General features: G+C 37.7%; 1 pseudogene; it reads right to left on the bottom strand.

The window, feature by feature from the left end:
* Positions 1-2,769: 2,769 nt before the first annotated feature.
* LOC139007829 (small nucleolar RNA SNORA73 family) lies at positions 2,770-2,954 on the bottom strand (annotated as a pseudogene).
* Between the last annotated feature and the right edge of the window lie 20,426 nt (positions 2,955-23,380).

The raw sequence follows: 23,380 nt of genomic DNA, 5'->3' as shown, positions 1-23,380 counted from the left end.
TGCTATTTATAAAAGCTAAGATCTGGAAACAACCCAACTGTCCATCAGTAGGTGAATGGTTCAAAAAACTGTGGTACAGCCCTAGCCGGCTTGGCTCAGTGGATAGAGTGTCGACCTGCGGACTGAAGGGTTGCAGGTTTGATTCCGGTCAAGGGCATATGCCTAGGTTGTGGGCTTGATTCCCAGTAGGGGGCCTACAGAAGGCAGCCGATCCATGATGCTCCCTCATCATTGATGTTTCTATCTCTCTCTCTCTCTCCCTTCCTCTCAGAAATCAATAAAAATATATTAAAAAATAAAAAATAAAAAACTGTGGTACATTTACACCATGGAATACTATGCAGCTGTAAAAAAAGGATCTCTTACCCTTTGAGATAGCATGGATTGACCTAGAGAGTATTATCCTGAGTGAAATAAGCCAGTCAGAAAAGACAAATGTCACATGATCTCTTAATGATCAAAATAAACTGATGAACAAAAAGATCCAGGGACATTGAAACATGCAACAGACTGATGTATTTCAAAGGGTAGGGGTTGGGGAGAGATTAACCAATGAACTTATATGCATATATACATAGCCTATGGACAGGCAATAGTGTGGGGAAGGCTTGGGGAGGGGATGGGAGCAGGGTGGAGGGAGTCAATGGGGGGAAAGGGACACCTGTAATACTTTAATAATACAGATAACTTCTTTTAAAAAAAAAAGCACACACATACACAAAAGAGTCACTTACATATCAAGGAACTCTTAGAGTTCATCATAGAGGTTAAAAGAATAGATCTGGGTACACCCAGATTTCAAGCCTAGCTCTGCCACTTTTTTTGCTGAATTTTTTCACTTAGCTAACAGGTTGAATTATGTGACACAGCATCCTAGGCACTTAGGGCACATCGGTAAATGAAACAGAAATATTTGCCCTTCAGGAGCTATAGTTTAGCTGGAGAAGAAGATTTGGAAAGTAATATATGCTCTCAAAACCTATGTTTTCTCAACTGAAAAAAATGGAAAGAAATGCACTATCTCATAAAATGATGTAGAACCAATAGCTATTTATACTCTTTAGAGGTCTCTCTCTCTCTCTCTCTCTCTCTCTCTCTCTCACACACACACACACACACACACCTCACATACACAACACACACACATTATTTATTATAAAGGACTTGTTATGTGATTATGGAGGCTGACAGGTCCCAGGATCTACAGTTAGCAAGCTGGAGGACAGAAAGAGCTGATAGTGTGGTTTCAGGCCAAAGGCTGACATACTCAAAACCCAGGAAAAGCCGATGTTTCAATTCAAGTCCAAAATCAAGAAGAAGCTAATGTCCCAATTTGAAGGCAGTCAAGCAGGAGGAATTGTTTCTCACTTGGGGAAGAGTCATTTTTTGTCCCATTTAGACCTTCAGCTGATTGGATGGGGCCCTCCCACATTAGGGAGGCAATCTGCTTTACTCAGTCTACCAAGTTAAATGTGAATATCATCCAACACATCTTCACAGAAACATCTAGAATAAATATCTGAGCACACTGTGGTACAGTCAAGTTGATATATAAAATTAATCATCACAAATGGTAATGAGACCTTAGGCATATTGTACATAAAGGGTTTAACATAGTGAATTCTCAAGAAATTATTTAGTTGGTCTTGGGAAGAAATCAAGTTCACACAGTATATGGTTGGCTACTAGTTATTTCTCTGCTACTGCCTCTTTGAAGGCTCTCTGAAAACTTGCTCTCTGCTTCCCATGTGTGAGGTAAGGGAGTCAACTGCAGACACCTTGCTGCCACCTGCTCAAGCCTACAGTGATGAAATAGTTATAAAGGTGTTTGGTTCTTACAGTATTTTTGGGCAGCATTTCCTTTTTAAAGAAAACATTATAAGATTTGGAAAGACTTAAGAAAGGGTGAAAGGTTTTTTTAAAGAAATATTTCCTTTGAACTTACTGCAAGAGTAGTTCACTTATAGCTAATGCAATAATTAACTGTCATTTCAGGATAAGACTGACTCATAATACTGCCAAGTAATTCATACATGTAGAATGGCAGTTGTCTCATTTACTTGTTATGCCAACACTTGTCAACCACACTAGCAGCTTTCAGCTCTGTTAAATGTTCTTTAAATGAGAGGGCTCTAAAATGAAATTGAAGCACCCTGCATTTGATAATAAATCACATATGAATTTAATACTTTACTCAAAGTCAGCATGGTTAATAAGGCTTGGAAGTAAAAATGACAGATTTTATGCTTTCACTGCGGTGAGAGTTTGATTTGGCTTCTAATTATCTTTTAAAGGTTGGGATCTGATGATTTTTGAGAATTACATCTGATAAAATATTTTGAAGTAAATTATTTTGCCTTAGTAAATAATGGAAGTAATTCAAAGGAAAATTATTTGTAGAGGGAAGGCACATAGTATCAAATCATAAACTTTGTATTTTTACTCTTTATTATGAAAAATTCAACTACAATAAGGATATAAAGAATATATAACCCATATTTTCATCACCTATATCAAAATGTGTTAATATTTTGCAATATTAACCTCATCTACTTTCTTGAACTTCAATTGTAAACTTATCTGTATTTAAGGCACAATTTAATTATATATAAAAGAAATCTTACTTTCCTCAAGAGTATTGCTATAGGTATTTAACATTTAAAGGCAGAAAATATTTTACTTTTTTTTTCTAGAGAGAAGTCAAAGCTTACCAAAGTTAAGCATTATATGGGATTTGGTAGCCTTTAATATCATTTTTTTTAGTGTACTAGTTGTTTCCTGCAAGGTTTATCTCCCCAGTCATTGTCCACAGGACTCTGAGAAGTTGTAGAATACGCAGGTGCAGATTCAAGGCCCGGCTTTCTCTCCAATGTTGTGGAAAGCGACTGTACATCATGGGGCAGAGCCCTATGCTCCCCTACGCCACCTGGACAGAGCCCGGGGAACATCATTTTTTAATGTTTAGTGAGGAAGTAGACTGCTTCTATAGTCTTCTCTGTATGTTTTCATTAATCACCTACACATATTTTTCCCCAATAGGCGAATGTAATAAGAATTTCAATAAGCAAAACCAAGGTATACTGCTAGTCTAGGAAAGAATTTGGCAAAGGAACTCCAAAACAACCTCGTGTACAAAAGGGAAGCGAGGGCTCTATGACTATGAAGTCTGGTGGATTTATGGCCTCTAATAGAGGGCAATGTGGTGGAGTTAGGGTATGAGATATGAATCCTGGGTCTGATTCTAGTAGTCATGTTGCTAAGCCTCGGGTGTCTCCACGTCTGTAATATAAATGTAATAATGTCTATTTCACAGAATTATCGTGAGAATTAGTGGCATAGGTCAAAATTTGTTATAAGAACTTAGTAATGATAGCTAGTTGACGTTGTGTTTTAAAACAGTGTATTCATGAGGTTTGATGACATAGGGAGGTGAAGTAAAATTCCTTCATCACATTTACTCACTGTGTGGCCTTGGGCAAGTCCCTCAGTCTCACAGAAGTCTCAGTGTTGTTGGCTGGAAATGAGTCTACTAGTATTTACTCCCGGTTTGTTTGAGATACTTTTAGAGTACCAAAACTCTAAATTTAGTTGATAATAATGTTGTTGGCATAGAGTAAACTCCCAATAAATTATTACTAAAAATTTGTTTCTAGGAGTGTGGTGTAATTGACCAGTGTCAGTTCTCAAGGTTCATTTGCAGTTTAATGATATGGGGTTTAGACATCTTGATATTTTTTGTCAGTATTGATAAAGATATAGTATTTCATAAAGATATAGAATTTGAAAATATTTAAGCTAGGAGTTCTCAGTAGGCTTGAACTATAGTTCAAAAACAACAAAAAATTTATCAAGGGAAAACTGATCAATAGAGTAATTTTAGCTAACTCTAATTTTCCTATGGGCTAACTTTGTGACTGGCTATTAAAATAATAATTTACTCTATTATAAGATAATTAATTCAGGTGAGAAGCATGAACTAAGAAATATAAAGGTTGTTCTGTATTCAGATTGGTCAGACCTCTCCTGAAATTTCCTTTTTCCCAGGATTCTACATGTTACGAAGGACATTAAAAAACAAGGTGTGGTTTTTCAACTTGAGTACTATCGGCCTTTAAATCAGATAATTGTTTGTTGCTATCCTGTGCATTGTAGATGTTTAATAGCATCCCTTGCCTCTGCCCACTAGATGCCAAGAGTCTCAACTACCCTGAACTCAGCATAATAACAAAAAATATCCACAGGCATTGCCAAATGTCCTCTGGGTGGCAAAATTGAAAACCACGGTGTTAGAGAATATTGAAAGAAAGTCCTAAGGAAGGAAATTGTAAAGTTGAGAAAATATAATCACAAGGAAACATAAGGCCAGGTGCCCTAATTTCTAGGACTGTACCAATTCCATAATTTTATTTTACTATATATTTGTCTTTTAAAATCAGTCTTTCTATTCCATTGATCTTTTGGCAGTCAGGGATTGTGTTTCATTCTTTTGTGTATTTAGCATGCAGACTAGCTCCTGGTACATTGCAGATTCTCAGTGTTTTATAAACTAAAGGGAACTACACTGGAGAAGAAATGACTTGATGTGGACAGTTACTAAAGAGACTGTTTTAGGTACTTGAAGAGTTGCCAGAAGGAAGATCATATTAGATTATTTTATGGAAAAAGGATGCTTCTTCAGAGGGCAGAACTAATAGCAATGGATAAAAGTTGTGGAGGCATAGATTTCAGTTCATGTTAAGGTCAAACTTTTAAACAATATCATATTTCTTTAGCACCAAATATTTTTGAAATTATCTTGATTGTTAACATTGAAATGAGAGTGTTGTGTAAGAGAAATGTAGCTATAATACTTGGAATTCTGCAGTTTGTTACATACATTTGTTAAGATAGCAAAATATTGATCAAATATAAAATTTCTGGTTTTCTCTACTTAAAATTATCTAAATTCATACTAGCAACTATTAAATACTTGAAAATAAAGCATGCAGATAGAGGCATAAGCAAGAAATGAAACTAAGAGAAAAGAATATCTTTTTATATTTAGTAACTTTCAATTTTAAAGTGAAAATAATCATGATAGGAAACATTTACTGAGTTCTTACTTTGAGTACTTACTGTATTTCAGTCATTATGTTATACCTTACACATTCTCATTTAATCTCTACAATATCTCAACAAAATAGGCATTTTTACTTTTCCAATTTACATATGAAAGAAAATCATTTGTGATTGTAAAAGATAAGCCTTTAAAAATCTAGCAGAATTTAAAATAAACTGTGTATTGCTTTCAAATTTGTCACTGTTGAAGTAGGTAATGGTTTTGTATTTATTTCGGTAATATTGTCAGTTCTGTTAATAATTTCAGAGTTGTCCTTTGTTGTTATTTTTTCAGTTAAATATTCACACTCTATATATCGGATTGTATATCCAACCAAATTATTAGGCATGTGACTCATCCATGAAGAATTTAATTTTTAAGTTACTGTACAGTTCATAAAACCACTCTTTCTGCCCCATTTATCTGACAGGGATTTTCATTTCCTGGTCAGTACAAAACAAATTCAAAATGCACTTTCACAGTTTCAAAACATCTCCCAAAATAACACAGAAACTAAGAATTACGGGTTTATTCTCAAATTATACTTGATATTCACTGTAGGTCTTCCTTGACAACTTACCTGCAGTTAGACTTCAAAATACAGTATCTTGGGATGTAGAGAAGGGGTTTTGTATGTGGAGTAGAGTTAGCTCTATCAGTGTGTTGGGAGACATTTTCTGGAGCAAACACTGAAGGAATAGAGATTATTTTACTTGGAGAAAAATAGTATGAGGAGAAGGACTTAATAGTATTCAAGTCTAGAAGGCCATATGTTAGTGAGTAATTAATTCCCTTTCAATTAAGGGAAGGATAAGAAAGTTAAACCCACAGAAGAGACTATGGGTAACAAATTATGAAGGGCATCTTGATTGAAAAACCCGTGAGAAGCTAGGGTACATTACTGAGGTAATTTGAGTGTGACAAAATTACATTTCTTCAGTGTGGTAATCTGTTGGCATTTATTTCAAATCGTCATAGTCTCTGCTACTAAAATTATCTTTGAATGAGAAACATCTGTTCATGCCATGTCCCTTACATACAGAATTTTAAAAAAATGAAAGGATTAAATTGAAATCCATACTGTTTAAGAAGGGATGAATGAAAACTCAATTTTAAAGTATTTATTAATAGGAGGATCATGGTATTAGTTATCTAGGGAATTTCTAAGGAGATCCCTGTGGATATTTATGGATTTATTTTGGGGACTTTACTCTCCATCTTTTAAACAGAGTTGCCCACTTCAGTAAATAAAAGTATAGGATGTACAGTTAAATTGATTTCATATAAACAAAGAATAATTTTTATTATAAATGTACATAAATGTATAAAAATAAAATTATTTATCTAAAATTTAAATTTGAATGGGCATTTTATATTTTATCTGGTAATGCTACTTATAAAGGGAACACAGGTAGATTAATACTGAAGTTAATGTAGCTTAAGTTTTCAGGGTTTCTCACTTGCACGATAGTTTATCTGTTGTTGTGTTTGCAAGAGCCTTCTTCCCAGTTGTATAAACCTTAGACTCCACAAAACCTGGATCTGCCCCTGTAGGGTAAGTAATATGAGAAGTCAGAGTAGACAAGGTGAAGGAAGTACATTTAGCAGGTTCAAAAGGATTCTTGATGCCCTTGTCACATTCAGAAATTATTTTCAAGGAGATAATTAAATAATCACTGGGCCTAGAGGCATCTTTGTATTTGAAACTTCACTGCCATTTTGTAGGCAAGAGAGGAATAAGTTCTACACTGTGTTGATATAGCCTCAAAGTGAGTAATCTAAATGCTCTGAGAAATTTCGTGAATCTTGTTTTTCCATGGATATAGTCAGAAAATGAAGAATCAAATTTCTTTTCCACTCACCAAACTAATTCAGCTCTTCAGATATTGTAGGCTTTTAAAAATATTTTTATTGATTTCAGAGAGAGGGAGAGGGATAGAAACATCAATGGCCGAAACCGGTTTGGCTCAGTGGATAGAGCGTCGGCCTGCGAACTGAAAGGTCCCAGGTTTGATTCTGGTCAAGGGCATGCACCTGGGTTGCAGGCACATCCCCAGTAGGAGATGTGCGGGAGGCAGCTGATCGATGGTTCTCTCTCATCGATGTTTCTAACTCTCTCTCTCTCTCCCTTCCTCTCTGTAAAAAATCAATAAAATATATATATTTTTTTTTTTAAAAAGAAACATCAATGATAAGAGAGAATCATTGATCAGCTGCCTCCTGCATGCCCCCTAATGGATCAAGCCTGCAATCTGGGCATATGCCCTGACAAGAATTCATGGGTGGACACTCAACCACTGAGTCACACCACCTGGGAAGCTATTGTAGACTTTAATGCCCAAAGGAAGTTTTAAAATAAAAATTAGAAAGCAAAAGAGAATGGCCCCTACAGAAACATATCTGGCTTGGTGCACAGGCCCATTCACAGGAAAGGCAAAGGCTACATTTTTGTCTTTTTTCTTTTTGTAATGCACCGAATTTTGTAATAAACCACAGAAGAAATTACTAAATTCTAGTGCATTTCATAGAGACTATGACTGTACTGATCCTCGTTTTTTAATCACTGCAGACACTATCTGTTTCTCAGAGTCCACAGTTTGAGGACATTGAAGTTTTGTGAACATGGTTTTCAGGTCAGAAGATTTGTTACTTCAGGAAGGACACACACTGCGGAGAGCAATCCCCACTCAGTGTCTAACATGCATTAAGAGATCATATCAGAAAGTTCTGAATTTTTCTTCACTGAAGAAATTAATTCAGTAAATATTGGTTATGTGTCTCCTGTATGCCAGACACTGTGCTAGAAATGAGATTGCTTTGAGTTCCCAGTATGCAACTGTGGATTGATTGAGTATGCATGTACTTTTAAAGCGCTTACTTAGGCTTTGAGACTATACGTGTAAACAACACATATTTGATAAAATAGAGATCACCTTATACTGTGCATAATATGGTAATAGATAATTATTCCAAATTTCACTTCTTTGCATTGTGCCTTGTCATGCCTCCCACTAGTATGTGTGGAATATACACCACTCCTCCATTGACTAGGCTTGACCTTGTGACCTACATTGGCTACTGGAATGCTAGTGGGCATAATGCAGAAAAGGCTTCAACTGTGTTTGTATGGTTTGGCTTGCCTTCTTGTACTTCCGTGACCTTCCATGAGGAGAACATGCACCCAATAGCCCTGGTCATAGCTGAATGAAAACACGCAAAGGAAAAAAATCAGTGGTTGTGGTTGTAAGACACTGAGATTTGGGATTATGATGGCAATAGCTGGACAGTAAGACAAATACACAAATAAATATAATACTAGAGGTCCAGTGCATGAAATTTGTACATGGGTAGGGTCCCTAGGCCTGGCCAGCATCAGGGCCAATCGGGGCCTTCTAGCTGCCAGCTGGGGCCTTCCTTCATTCCACGCCACCCCCTGGTGGTCAGTGCACATCATAGCGAGTGATCGAACTCTTGGTCTCCCAAACTCCTGAAGGGACACTTTGCATATTAGCATTTTGTATCCTATATAATAAAAGGCTAATATGCAAATAGACCTAACAACGAAACAACCCAAACAACCAATTGCTATGACATGCTCTGACCACCAAGGGGCATGCACGGAACATGGCAGGTATCAGGCGCAGCAGGATGGTGGAGCAGGTGAGCGGGGGCGCCAGACCAAGGTGGAGCGCCAGTTGCTGTCATTGGGGCGAGCCTCTGGTTACTGAAAATTCTCTGCTCCTGTGCACTGCAATCTCACCTGGTGCTCGCATCTGTTGCTGGTACTGGCCCTGCTGGTGCCGGAGCCGCTGCTCGCACCCACTGCCAGTGCCGGCCCTGCTTGCACCCACAGCCAGCGCCAGAGCCGCTGCTCCCACCCGCTGCTGGCACCCGGCGCCAGTCCCAATCACTTGGCGCAATCAGTGGGTGCGAGCAGTGGCTGCCAGCCCTGATCGCCCCTGAGAGCTTCTCTGCTTCCCTCTGCTCCTGAGGGGCAGACAGGGCAGCAGCTGCCACTCGCACAGGCTGACAGCGCCAGCCCCGCTTGCACCCACTGATGGTGCCGGCCCCAATCGCTCCGCACTGTCAGTGGGTGCAAGTGGGGCTGGCACCGTCAGCGCATAGGAGCGGCAGCAGCAGGTACGGGGCTGCTGGCAAAGAGGGGATTGGGGGCCACTGCAGAAGGGGCTGGGCAGGGGCGCAGAGGATGGGCTGAGATCCACCCCTGTGCCACCGCAGCCTCGTGGCCCATGGTTCCTTTCAAGGTGCACGAATTTGTGCACTGGGCCCCTAGTATATAGATAAGGTAGATTGAGATGTATTTATAAAGAGATACAGAATGCACCAGAGGTGGGAAAGCATAACTTCGACTGTGGTATCAGCAAATGTTGGGGAGAAGCAGTGTTTGAGCAAGGCCTTGAATAATTTCAACTGGCAAAAAAATGTAAAGGGGATTGATGAATAGTCCAGGTATTCAGAATCTGTCCAGGTATTCAGAATCTTTGTAGGTGAGGCAGTTTGGGCTGATGTATCACAGACCTTTCTGTCCTGAGAAACTGTATATGGTGTTGACTTTCTAGGCAAGTTGTAAAGTCTACCTGAGTGTCTTATGAGTAAGCATCCTACTTAACTCAAGTCTCTGAGGCTATCCCAGAGTCTCTCCCAAATCTATCTTTTTTATATGGCTGAGGACTGGCAGGAGACACCGAACAGCCCAAGATTGTTTGCTCATATGCTCCAGCATTCTCCAGCCAGAAAACAGGACAGCCAGAGGCTTCTGGGGCCCATTCCACTCCATCTGGAGAACTATAAAATTTCCTTTAGATTTAACAATCACTTATTCTATGCTCCGGTCAGTAGTTTCTTCTTCATTTATATTTTCTCTTAATCTACATAGGAACCTTTGGCATCAGTGTTATCATCTTTATTTTACTGGTGATGAAAGTGAGGACCAAAGAGGTATTTAAATGGCATGTTAAGGTGACATCAACTAAATGACTGGGCTAGAAATTTGACTTTGTTTCTTTATACCAGATCATTAGATGCCCAGTCTTTAATAGGAACCTGGTCTTATTCAAAGCCCTAATAGAACTTTCCTAGAAGCAATTGCAAAGTATACAGGATGCTCTCAAGCACCTTTACATATAAAAATAATATTATGAAAGCTAGGTTTCTTAGGTAAACTTATTTTTTCAGGGCAACTCCAAAAAATGTGGAGTAAGATTATCCAGAATTAATCTATGCTCACTGGTTTTACTTCTTAGAAATTCTAGCCCACATCGGCCTTAATTCACCAACTAAATTACTGGAACTTCACTTAAGATTTGATTATATGAAACCTGGCCAGTGTTGCTAAGTGGTTTAGCATTGACCCATGAACCAAGAGGGCACTGATTTGATTCCTTGTCAGGACAAATGCCTGGGTTGTGGGCTCAGTCCCCAGTAAGGGACATGCAGGAGGCAGCTGATCCATGATGCTTCTCTCTCACTCATCAATGTTTCTATCTCTCTACCTCTCTTTCTAAAAATCAGTACAAACATTTTTAAAAAGGATTTGATTAGATTTAAAATCATTTTTACATTAGGGGGCAAAGAAAATTCTTCAGTGATTTGACTTGATGAATCATATTTTTCCTGGTGTCTTCAATCTGATCTTTTTTTCTTCCAGGTACAGTATGAGAGTTTCATTCATTATATTGGAGTAATACTATTTATTAATACTGTAAGGTTTTATCCTTCTTTACCTCACAAATAGTCTTTCTCCCTATGCAGCCTTTTGGAAGCATTTATCTGTTAAAGTGTACCTCCTAGTGGCCTTAAAATTGGAATTCAGAGTCTGGAAGCAGGGGGTCCTTTATAGATAGCCTAGGACTTTTAAATTACTATTTTTTTCCATATGATTCAACAGGCCTTAAAATATTGACCTTGATTTAATATTTATAGCTCACAAAGTGCTAAGTCTTCAGGGTGCAGGACAAATTCCATTTTTGGATTAAATTTTTACCTGATATAATTCATCTTATTTATATTTATTGAAGTACCAGTGACATTGTTACAGATGTACTCATTGATCCATTTCACATATACCATGGTGAAGTAATGAGGCAAAAGAAAAACTCACTTGTATTTATGCACACAAACTATGAATATTCTGTAGAAACATTAACTTGTCCATTAATTCTACAATTTATGCCTCACCTTTTTCCTTGCATGCAGGAAATATAGAGACAATGCTTTGGTTTCCAATTTTATTATAGAATGTTAATAATGATATTTGAAACTGTGCAACTTTCCTATTATTATACTAACTAGTAGCCCGGTGCATGAAATTCATGCACATTAAAAGGGAATTAATTTCCCTAACCAGTTTGGCTCAGTGGATAGAGCATCGGCCTTCGGACTCAAGGGTCCCGGGTTCGATTCCGGTCAAGGGCATGTACCTTGGTTGCAGGCACATCCCCAGTGGGGAGTGTGCAGGAGGCAGCTGATTGATATTTCTCTCTCATCAATGTTTCTAACTCTCTCTCTCTCTCCCTTCCTCTCTGTAAAAAATCAATGAAATATATTTTTTTTAAAAAGGGGAATTAGTTAGCAGAGATATTTTAACATTGCTATTCGCCCTTTCTCTATAATAGAAATGTGAGAGATGAAAGGAAATTAGTAAAATGTATATGAAAATAATATATAAATTTATTAATAAATAAATAGTAACAAAAGGCTATAACAACAACAGAGGCATGATACAATAAAAATGACAAAAACATGATATGAAAACAACAAAAACATGTTATAAAAACAGCAGTGATGCAAACAGTGACTGATAAAGTGATTAAACTTATTCTAATATCTCCCAGTACACCACATTAAGAGTGAAAACACTTTCAGAGTGCTTGACTAATTTCCCTTGTGATGAAGTACTTAGAACTTTAACTGTAACATCACATGCTCTTCAAACTCGAGAGAAAGCAACATATAACTGACCATGTGCAAAAACGGGTTCAGGTAGGAACATGCCTACTCTGTCTAGAGTTTGTCCTTGTGATTTATTAATAGTCATCACAAATGCTGGCATCACGGGAAACCGTCGTCAAATCAATTTAAATGGGAGGCCAGTGTCAGATGGGGACAAATTAATTCTTGGAATCAGAACAGCCCCTCCCTCTGCAGATCCTGTTAATACTTCAGCTTCGATAATGTTAGGTTGTAATCTTTTGATAATAAATCTGGTACCATTACAAAGACCCCATTTACTATTGACATTTCTCAATAGCATGATGATTGCACCCACTTTCAATTTTAATTTATAACATGGCATTCCCAAAGGAGTAATACTATTCAGAAATTCGATGGGGAAATTTTCCTTTGTTTCTTTGTTATGGGGTGGGGCCACAACATTAGTAACAAAGAAACAGAATTAAAACTTTATTGTGGGGAGCCGCTACAGTGTTTTGGACAGGTTCAAGCCTTGGACTGATGAGAGTGCACAGTCCTCTCATTGCTACTTGCAAGTCCCAGCTTGGAGGGCAGGGCCCTCCCAGCACAATTGTAGCCAACAGCTATAGTTGTAAGCTTGAACCTATGGTCTGAACACGTGGCCCCACGTGCCTGAGTGATGTGGGCTTGATAGAGTTCAGGTGCATGTAGTTGAGTAGGATTGAAACCCAGGAGAATGTTTGTAAACATCTTGGTCACTCCCTTACTTTGCCTCGTAGCATCTGCTATAAAATAAAGGCATGGCTGTGGGCATGATCACTGTCTCTCAGAGAAGCAGTGTCCCCCTGAGACCCGGCTTTCATTCTCTTGTCTGTCTTTTCTAAGCCTTTCAGCCGCCCCACTCAGGTACACCTCGTGCTGGCGCGGCACACTTTAGAAAGATCTGCCTCCATGCTCCCAGGGTGGGTTCCTGCCTCAAACTCCACCCTTACAGGAAACAGCTCAGGGAAACAGCTTGGGGGAGGGCGCAGCCGTTGCCAAGACAACCCCTGTAGGACTGACTTCCTTCTGCTCAGTTGTGGCTGTTCCTCTGTATGTGATGAACACCACCCATGGTTTTTATATAAGTAGATCAACGAAACTACTTCAGGTCCATTCTATTTTTAATTTTTTTAATAATTGTTGTTTTTAGTTATTTTTTAAAATTTCAGTTTGCATTTAATTGTATTTTGTATTAATTTCAGGTACACAGCATAGTGATTAGCTAATCATATACTTTTATAAAATATTCCCCAAGGTATTTCTAGTACCCACCTATCACCATACACTGTTATTACAATATTGTTGACTATATTCCCTATGCTGTACTTTACATCCTATGACTATTTTGCAACTACCAAACTGCACTTCTCAACCTCTTGAAGTTTTTCAACCAGTTCCCCAACATGCTCCTCTTGTAACCATCAGTCTGTTCTCTGTCTATGAATCTGTTTTATTTGTTCATTTATGTTGTTTTGGTTTTTAAATTCCACATATAAGTGAAATCATATGGTATTTGTCTTTCTCTGACTGACTTATTTGTTCTCTGTATGTATAAGTTTATTTCTGTTCTGTTTATTTTGTTTTTAACATTACACATACTAGTAAAATCAAATGGTATTTGTCTTTCTATGTATGACTTATTTCACTTTGCCTAATACCCTCTAGATCCATCCATGTTGTCATAAATGGTAAGATTTCATTTTTTAAAAATTTCACCAAGGATATGTCTGATTGATTTTTTTTTTAAAGAGAGAAAGGAAGGGAGAGAAAGAGAAAGAGAAAGGTGAGAGAATAGAAAGATCCATCAGTTGCCTCCTGTACATAAACCGGGAATTGAATCTGCAAAGTAGATGTGTGTCATCAACTTTATTGGTGAATGGAACATTGCTCCAACAAACTGAGCCACCTGACCAAGGCAAGGTTTCATTCTTTTTATGGCCAAGTAATATTCTACTGTATGTATATATACTGCTTTTTTGTTCACTTTTTTATAAATGGGCTCTTGTTTTGCATCCATAGCTTGTCTATCCTATATAATAAAAACCTAATATGCAAATTGACCAAATAGCAGAACGACTGGTCACTATGATGCGCACTGACCACCAGGGGGCAGACTCTCAATGTACAGGCATAGAAACATGGAACAGACTGATGAATCTCAGAGGGAAGCGGGGAGGGAGAAGGGCGGGAAGTGATTAACCAAAGATCTTATATGCATACTAGAGGCCCGGCCTGTGGGGATCAGGTGAAACTGGCTCGGTGCACGGATTCATGCACTGGTGGGGCTCTCTCGGCCTGGCCTGTGGGGATCAGGCCAAAACTGGCCTGGTGCATGAATCCAGATGGGCCAGACATGACTTGGAGCCCTCCTGTGGTCCCTTCTGGGCCCTGATCAGCACCAATCAGGACTGGACAAGATAGGCTTGCCCCTGCAGGGATTGTGCTGAAACCAGCAGTCCTACATCCCCTGAAGGGTCCCAAATTTCAAGAGGATGCAGGCCAGGCCCAGGGCCTCTAGTTTTAAATAACGCTACAGTTAACATAGAAATGCAAATATTCTTTTGAATGAGTGTATTGGGTTTCTTCAGATATATACCCAGAAATAGAATTACCGGGTCATAGGGAGTTCTATTTTTAATTTTTGGAGGTGATATTTTTGGTGGTTTTAATTTGCATTTCTCTGATTATTAGTGGACATTGAGCACCTTTTCATATGTCTGTTAGCCATTTGTATGTTCTTTTTGGAGAATTGTCTGCAGAGGATTGTTTGTCTTCCTTTTGTTGAGTTGTATGAATACTTTATATATTTTAGATATTCATCCCTTATCAGATGTATCATTGGCAAATACTAGTATGTTCACCCATACAGTGGGTTCCAGTTTTGTGAGTTATCTTTTAATTTTATGAAAGATTTCCTTTACCAAGCAAAAAACTTTTTAGTTTGACATAGTCTCATTTGTTTATTTTTTCTTTTGTTTCCCTTGCCCAAAAAGATTAAAAAGAGAGATATCAGAGATTTTTCCTGCCCATATTTTCATCTAGGAGTTTTATGGTTTGAATCTTACATTTAAGTCTCTTGTTAGTGTTTCTTTTTAAAAATTTTTGATTTTGACATTATTTCAGGTGTCCCATTTTTTCTCCCCCGTTCCCCACCTCCACCCACCCTCACCTTCCCCTCTCTTGGCCTTCACCACACTATTGCCTATAAACATGGTGTATGCATATATGTTCTTTAGCTAATCCCTTCACGTTCTTTATCCAGTCTGCATAATTTCTAATCTTAAGACAAATGATAAAGTGATTAATAAATAAGCAATTATTGCCTTCTTATGTGTTTATTTTTTCTTTGTAGATAAGTCATAGCCATTTGCCTTTGGCAGCTATTCTGTTAAAGTGTCTTGGGTGCCCCAGGCTTACATTTAAAGTCAGAGAAACAACATACAGTATTCAAAGTCAATAGAAGTAAACATCTCCAGTTCAACAATGTGGAACCAATGGTCATTATCAGAATGAAAAATTACAAAATAAAGTTTCTAAAGATATTTGGAACACTAAGCATTCTGCATAATAATCCATAATAGGATGAGTAGTCAGTGTTCCATAGAATATCTGCTTTAAAATTTGCTGGTGGTACTTTATTTTTAGAACCTGATTCAGTGTGATTTGGGACAGGCCAGATGTTAGTCCAATTTCTAGTTCTCTATCATTAAAGCTACAGATATAATAAAAAAAGAACTTCTTAGCTTGAAAGAATGAACTCATTGAAATGGCCCTGCGCACATTATAAGACATAAGGAGTACAGAAATGTTAACAGGATAAAGATAAAAGTACCAGTATTTTTCTCTAGCACTAGGATTCCTCCCAGCATCTCAGTGCACCATCTTGAAAATCCCTGAGGTAAACAAACCAAGTTTTAGAAGCCACTGCTTAACTAACAGTTCAACTTTGTGCTATTCCAGATGATCTGGAGAGATCTCGGAACTTGCATTTGTTATTACTACTAGTATATGCCTAAGCTCAGGTCTGCATTCATTTTTTTTGTTTGTTTCCAGAAGATGGCTGTTATAGAAACTTAGCTATAAATACTTAAATATAAAAGGTAAAAAAAACCAACAACCATTAAGTATATACCTCCATCTCCACCCTGGTGATTGGAGAAGCTGAAGAAGTTAGCTTACAGAAAGAGGGGGAAGAATTCAGCAGACAAAAAATGAAGCAGAGTCTAGAGACAGAGAGTTAGTGTAAGTCATTGGTTCTGTTTTTCCCTGTGGTCCAGATGTGTTTTATCCTTAGGTTTTGAACAAAATCCTGTACCATACACCTAATTTCCACTCTTGCATGTTTAAACTAGCTTGACTGGGCTTTTGAGTAAAGAGCAGAGGGGAGGACACTGAGCAGCTTCCACAATTTAGGGCACTTTGGAGATTGAAGCGGGTCACTCTGAGCCTGACCTTAGGAAGAGGGGAAATTTAACAAGGGCAGAAGGGACCCTACTCTGGAAAGCCCAGAGTTGATCATTTTTATTGATTGATTGGTTTTGAGTGAGAGAGAGAAAAACATTGTTTTGTTTTTCCACTTATTTATGCATTCATTGGTTGCTTCTTGTATGTGCCCTGACCAGGGATTGAGCCTGCAATCTTGGCACCTCAGGTGGACGCTCTAAGCAACTGAACTACCTGGCCAGGGTGGATAGTCGATAATTTTAGTTCTGTAAGTAAAGAATTGTCCTACCTTCACTTCACATATATAAGATTTTTTTTTTGTATTTCTGTTTCTAAAAGGGGGGATTCAGTTTAATAAAAAGTTTTCTGAAAACAAAATAATCTGAACATAATTTTAATTGCCATAATGGTTTTTTTCATTCCTCCTGAAAACCCTTAAGATGTTCTTGTTTATCACAATACCAGTGGCATTGGGAGTGGCCTTTCTTAGTAAAACACCCCCTTTCCATCTGGCAGTGGTTGTTTTGGGGACAGGACTCAACAGGCTCAGGCAGCTTTTTCTCAGTCCTAATTTAATTAGAATAAAATTTCATATAATTCATATTTTATGTTGATTCTTAGACTTTTTCACTTCTAGCACAAATGTTTACTTACAGCTTCCCTTTGCAAGGGAAGAGACAAGCACGAATGGCTGTGGTCACAGTGATCAGGCTTCTTCTGTGCCCACTCTGCACAGCAAGTGGATGGTCCCTAATGAGTATTCTGGCCAAAGGCAGCTTCCAGAGCTTCATGAGGCCCTATGTGCTGTCCTCTGCACTGAGAACAAAGTATCAGTGATGGTTCACTACCCACATTTTTCTAGCAGAGGAACTGAAAGCTTTCAGAGGAATGAGATCAGCTGTTGGACAGTTCCATTAGAAAATTAGAGGAAAAAGTAAAATCACAGCAAAACCGAAAGGGTTTTTAAAGAGAGAATAATCAATTTTCCTGGCTAAGCCATTTTTAGCACATTTCAGAAAGAGAGCTTAAATGTTCTTACTTATATGACAAGAATAGGAAGAGGAGGTAAGGGGGAAATTCTTGCTATTTTATAATGGAGTCTGAGCCCCCTCTTGGTTCAGAGTCTTCTTTTAAAATACCCGCAGCAGTTCTCTCAAAAAAATGGTCACTGGAAGATGATTTTGTGTCAGGGGCCATATGTTTTTTTTTTTGTTTTCTTTCTGAACCATTGTTTAAATCATTCTGGAATTAAGATAACAATATTAATAAAGTCTCTCTGAGCTACTTTAGGGACTAGTCTTATTTTTTTTTGTATTTTGTCTTGAGGATTCACTTTTTTTTCCCCAGTCATTTATCAAGAAAGCATGCACACTGTGGAATGAGTTCAGTTAAGAGATGAACAAAAATAATTTCTGGACTTTTAGTATGAGCAATTGGGAGACTGGTGACACCATTTACCAAAAAATATGGGCTTAGTGGAGGCAGGGGGTAAGAAATCATAATTTTTTTAGGACATGCCTATTACATGTCTAATAATAATTTTTTTAAAATGAGAATGGGATTATAGGAGAGGAAAATGGGACTCATCCAGATAGAGATAATATTACAAACCATGAAACTAGAAAAGGTAACTAAGGACAAAACAAACCAATAAATAAAGGGTCTAGGAAGGTGCATTGGTTACTCTGACATTTGGAAGTCAAACAGAGGTGAATTGAGAATCGGCAAAATAGATGGAGAAGACATAGTGTAGTGAGAAGAAAACTAGCAGAGACCAGCATCACAGCATAAAGAAAAAGTATCAAAAAGGGATCCAAAAATGTCTAAAACTGTGAGGTCAAGAAAACATAAAGAGAAGTTAGTACTGGATGGAGGTGGATGTCATTGCAGACCTTGACAAAAAATGGAAAAACAAGTCTTCAAGAAATGTTGGAACAAAAGCCATTCTTCCCCTCTTCCTTATTTTTCTTGTCAGAGATAGTTTAAAAAAAAAGATGTAGTTAAAGCCACATCTAGAGATAAATTTATAGAGAGATAGAAAAGGAGAAAGAGAGAGAGAGAGGGGGAGAGGGAGAAAGAGAGACACAGAAAGATTTGTTGTTCCACTTATTTATGCATTCATTGGTTAATTCTTGTATGTGCTTTGACTGGGGATCAAATCTGTAACCCTTGTGTTTTGGAGCAATGCTTTAACTAACTGAACTACCCAACCAGCTCCTGAGAATGTATAGACTTAAATGCACATATAGAAAAAGAGAAGCTAAAAAAAATAAGCTGATAATTCATTTAAAGTATTTAAAGAAAACAAGTCCAAAGAAAGCAAAAGAAGGAAATGATAGAAGAGCAGAAATTAAAGAAATAAAAAGTCAACCTGTACCAGAAAGAATGAACAAGGATAAAAGTTCTTGAAAAGGCTAAAGAAATTGACAAACTTACAGTGAGAGTAAACAGGAAAAAAAAGTTACAAATTTCCAATATTAGGAATAAAAAGAGTGATATCACTACAGATACTATAGATACTAAAAAGAATAATAATTATACTTTGGATACCTTTATGTAATAAACTAGAAAATTTAAATGAAATAAATAAGTTTGAAGACACAGTAAATATAGAAAAATGTTTCAGTAACTAATAACAAATAATTAACAACTATGCACAAATAAAACTTGAGAGATGGTAAAATAATGAAAATCGTCTCTGAATTTAGGACCAAGGCAACAATACCCATTATCGCTCCCTATAAGCATAATGGTGCTTAGTCTTACTTAGCATAATAATGAAACAACTGTTTCATTAAGGATTGGGATCAAAGAAGCAAACTTTATTGCAGATAAAGTAATTATGTAGGTAGAAATTCCAAAATAATTCATAAATGAATTATGAGAAAAAATAAGGGAATTTAGCAAGGTTACAGGTAAAGGTCAATAGTCACAAATCAGTTGTATTTCTGAAAACCAGAAGCAAAAAAAGGCTACCATAGAGAATATTGTAAATTCACAGAGACAGCAGAGAGGAGATATTGACGCCATTCCACGGAGAGCAGACGTAGCAGATACTGAGTCAGTGGAGCTCTGATTGTGAGACGGTCATTTTCAAAAGCAAGGAGGGTAGTAGTGTAGCCTCCCCCAAGCCATTAGTCATTAAAATCATGGGTGAACTACTCTGGAGAGGGACTACCCAATGAGAAGCTCATTTTTAATTCTCTTAAGATTTCTGAATTTCTTATTCAGAGAAGGTTCCTGATTCTAATGCTGTTGACAACTCCTCCCTTTCCTCCTGATTCTATAAAACCCATGAAGATGCCTCAAGTGTAAGACAAGATACTCCATTATTTTATGCACCAATAAGAAAGAATGATGCATGCAGACTAAGTAATGATGCAATATTTTATTTTCGAGTAAGAATTTTGTTGTTTACTCATTGAAAGAGTTCTTTTAGAATTATTTGGTCATAGACTTTCAAAAATATTACTCTTGTGCATACCTAAAGCCAAAAAATTACAAACAAGGAAAATTAGTAAGTATACCTAAAGCTTCTTTACATTTAGAGGCCACCTCTTTTGTATCGCTTTTCAACTCAGCAGTGTCCTTGTTTTTTCACATGATATTATCATCTGTGCCATTAAAGAGCATTGCAGCATTTCTTAAAAGCACTTTGAATTTTTCTTCCAGGTTACTGACTGACAACTTTTGAGGCTGATGTTTTAATATTTGACTAATTTACAGCTTTATTTTGTCTTCACTGAATCATGCATCACTAGATGTAAACAGTTTCTGTTCAACATCAGTATCAAGTTTCTGACAAACCAATGTTTTCTCTCTTAATGATAGTATTACATGGTTGATAGTATATCAGTCATACTAGCCCCTTGTTGTTTTGAAATGTCTTTTATTGATTTTGAGGAATTTTGCCCTTTGTTATGCCTTCAGTTGTATAGCTTGGCATGCAATACCAACAGTACATAATTCATTGCATGCATGACAATATATGCTACTATGACCAAGTTTGTATAAGCATGGACAATAGCAGTTGCAATGCTTTCCACCTGGCCAACACAATTACAAACTCCATTGGTTTCAGAAATGTTAAAATGTGAAAAACTGCATCCTTCAATCCATATAATTCATATTTGCTGCTGTTCTGTCCCACTTTGTGTAGGAAAAAATCCACATGAAACAACACTTATTGTGTTATAATGACATTATTAACCAATCATATATTGGCTATTTTTTGTTACAGAAACACAGACAGGATATACTGACTTTCTCAGTTTTTCTTACAGCTAGAGAGTGGCCACATGACTGTTCTGTCCAATGAGATATCAATGGATTTCTGCTAGAGTTTTCTGGGAAAGTTTTTGCATCACAAAATGATAGATGAAGATGGTACAACACTTACCCGATTTACCTAGTTTGAATAATAGACACGTTGTCTGGAGCTGCAGTGCTATCTTGCATCTATTGGGCAACATGTAAATGCCATCTAACATAAGACGGCAGAACAGAATAATAACACACTGGAATAAAGGTAGTTTTAATGAGTAGACAAAAAGTAATTCCAGCAACTGCCCATCTCTAGACGTTTATGTGAGAAAAATAAACTCTTATTTGTTTAAGCTTCTGTTATATGGACTGTATGTTATCTGCAGCTAAACATTTTGCTAATACATCTGATCAAGTTGGCATGTTCAAAGGACTAGGTTTATGCCTGGGTTTCTACTCTTCATTATAACTGAGTTGTGCATTGATCTTTCTTCCTCCTGGGATCTGTCCTCTTATCTTATCAATTTTCTTTGGGAGGTTTTTCCATACCAACTTGCTGTTCTTAGATGCTTTAGGTCTTGCCTGTCCCCATTGCCCAGTTCCTGAGAATTGACTGCCAGCTCAGTTCCTCAGCACACTGATCCACTCACCTGATTGGAAGCATTGGGATTAACCATTTGCAGAGTTGTTCTGTGCCTTTTAAATTCATTGCATGTTGCTTGCTCACTTGCAAAAAATAATTTCCCATGAAATTTATTTCAAATGTTCAAAACCAGTACTTAAGAATCTAACTCAATCCTTTTTGCCTTTTCCGGGATACTGAGTGACTAGAATATCCCCAAACAAGATTTTAATGGGAAGTCTTAGATTTAATACAAAAAATAATTTCTTCAGGTAGAGTGGAGGTGAACATCTGCAAGGGGGAGCACTTGGGTGGCTATTCCCAGGGGAAGAGGAGATTGAGTTTCTGATGTAGGCAGAATAAATTTTATAGTCATAATTCATAGCAGATCAATATTCATGGTAGACTTTATTGTTGTTCCATAACCTAGGGAATTATTCTTGGTGTGAATCTCTTCCAATCAAAGCTCCCAAGCAATAGGCAAAGGCACAATAACTGCTTACATTCTCTGACTGAAAATTGGAATTTTGAAGGTTTAAATTTAATTTCACACAACTTATGTTGAAATATTTAATCCAGTTTTACGACTAAGAAAATTAAAATTCCTTTGATGTTTTTCTAGTTTTCTCCTTTTAATGAAGAGGGAAATTTGAGAAAAATCTAATTCTGATAATTATTTTATTACTTGCATCTATATCTAAATATATCTAGATAATAGAGAATAATAATAATAATAATAATAATAATGTTCTAATAACTTAAATTCCTTTACAAAATTTTAAAGACCAGCAGGAAAGTGGAAAAGTAATACTCAGTTTGGACATCACCTAAACTTGGCATTGTGAAAAGGCTCTGGTTGCTAGAATATCTGAGAAATGCATATATATTTAAAATATCAAGAGTCCTGGAGTTTCTTCAGCATGGCTACTGGAGAAACTCTAGAATTCTGGAACAACCAATGGAAATCATCTTTAACCAGGGACATTTTGGATGAGAGAACAAAGAACACTGTGGGATTCTTCATTGGGTTTTGGGACACAGGAATTCTTGAGTCAAAGGAGAAATGATGGCTGTCTGACACTGAAGAAAGGTGGCCTTGCCCTAGCTGGTTTGGCTCAGTGGATAGAGCGTCGGCCTACGGACTGAAGGGTCTCGGGTTCAATTCCAGTCAGGGACGCATGCCTGGGTTGTAGGCTCGATCCCCAGTGGGGGATGTGCAGGAGGCAGCTGATCAATGATTCTCTTTCATCACTGATATTTCTATCTCTCTCTCCCTTCCTCTCTGAAATCAATAAAAATATATTTTTTAAAAAGGTGGCCTCATTGAACCTATCCTGAATAAGGAGTTTAAATGTCTAGGCTCCATTCGGAGAACAAGTTTATACTTAGCAGATGGGACACTGAGAAATGCCAATCAACTCTACTCTAACCCAGATCCAGGCAATCTCTGATCACTTATTTAACATAAGTAACTGTAAAACAATTGAAAGCTAAATATATGCTACTATGACGAAGTTTGTATCCTTTGGGGCCCTAAATCTATCGGGAAATGAACTTTTGAAAATTCTGAGTAGAAAGAAGTCAGTGTTAGCAATGATGGAAGGAGCGGGTGAAAAAGTCACCAAGAATCTTCTATATATATAAAACTGTAATATGTAAATAGACCAAACAGCAAAATAACCGAACAACTAGTTGCTATGTTGTGCACTGACCACCAGGGCGTGCGCACAGAACATCGCGGGCATTGGCAGCAGGCGGCAGAACATGGAACATGGCAGGGGTCGGCCACAGCAGAATGGTGGAGCAGGTGAGCAGGGGTGCGAGACCAAAGCAGGGTGCTGGCTGCTGTCATTGGGGCAAGACTCTGGTGGTTACTCACACCTGCAGCTGGTGCCAGAGCTGCCACTCGCACCCGCTGCCAGCACCCGGTGCTGGTCCTGATTGCTCGGTGCCATCAGTGGTTGCGAGCGGCAGCTGCC

This window comes from Myotis yumanensis, unplaced genomic scaffold (genome assembly GCF_028538775.1).
Source record: "Myotis yumanensis isolate MYYU_CA2020_CCGP unplaced genomic scaffold, mMyoYum1.0.hap1 SCAF_3, whole genome shotgun sequence".
NCBI lineage: Eukaryota > Metazoa > Chordata > Mammalia > Chiroptera > Vespertilionidae > Myotis > Myotis yumanensis.
The sequence above is the reverse complement of the archived record's forward strand: the minus strand, read 5'-3'. Positions and strand labels throughout refer to the sequence as shown.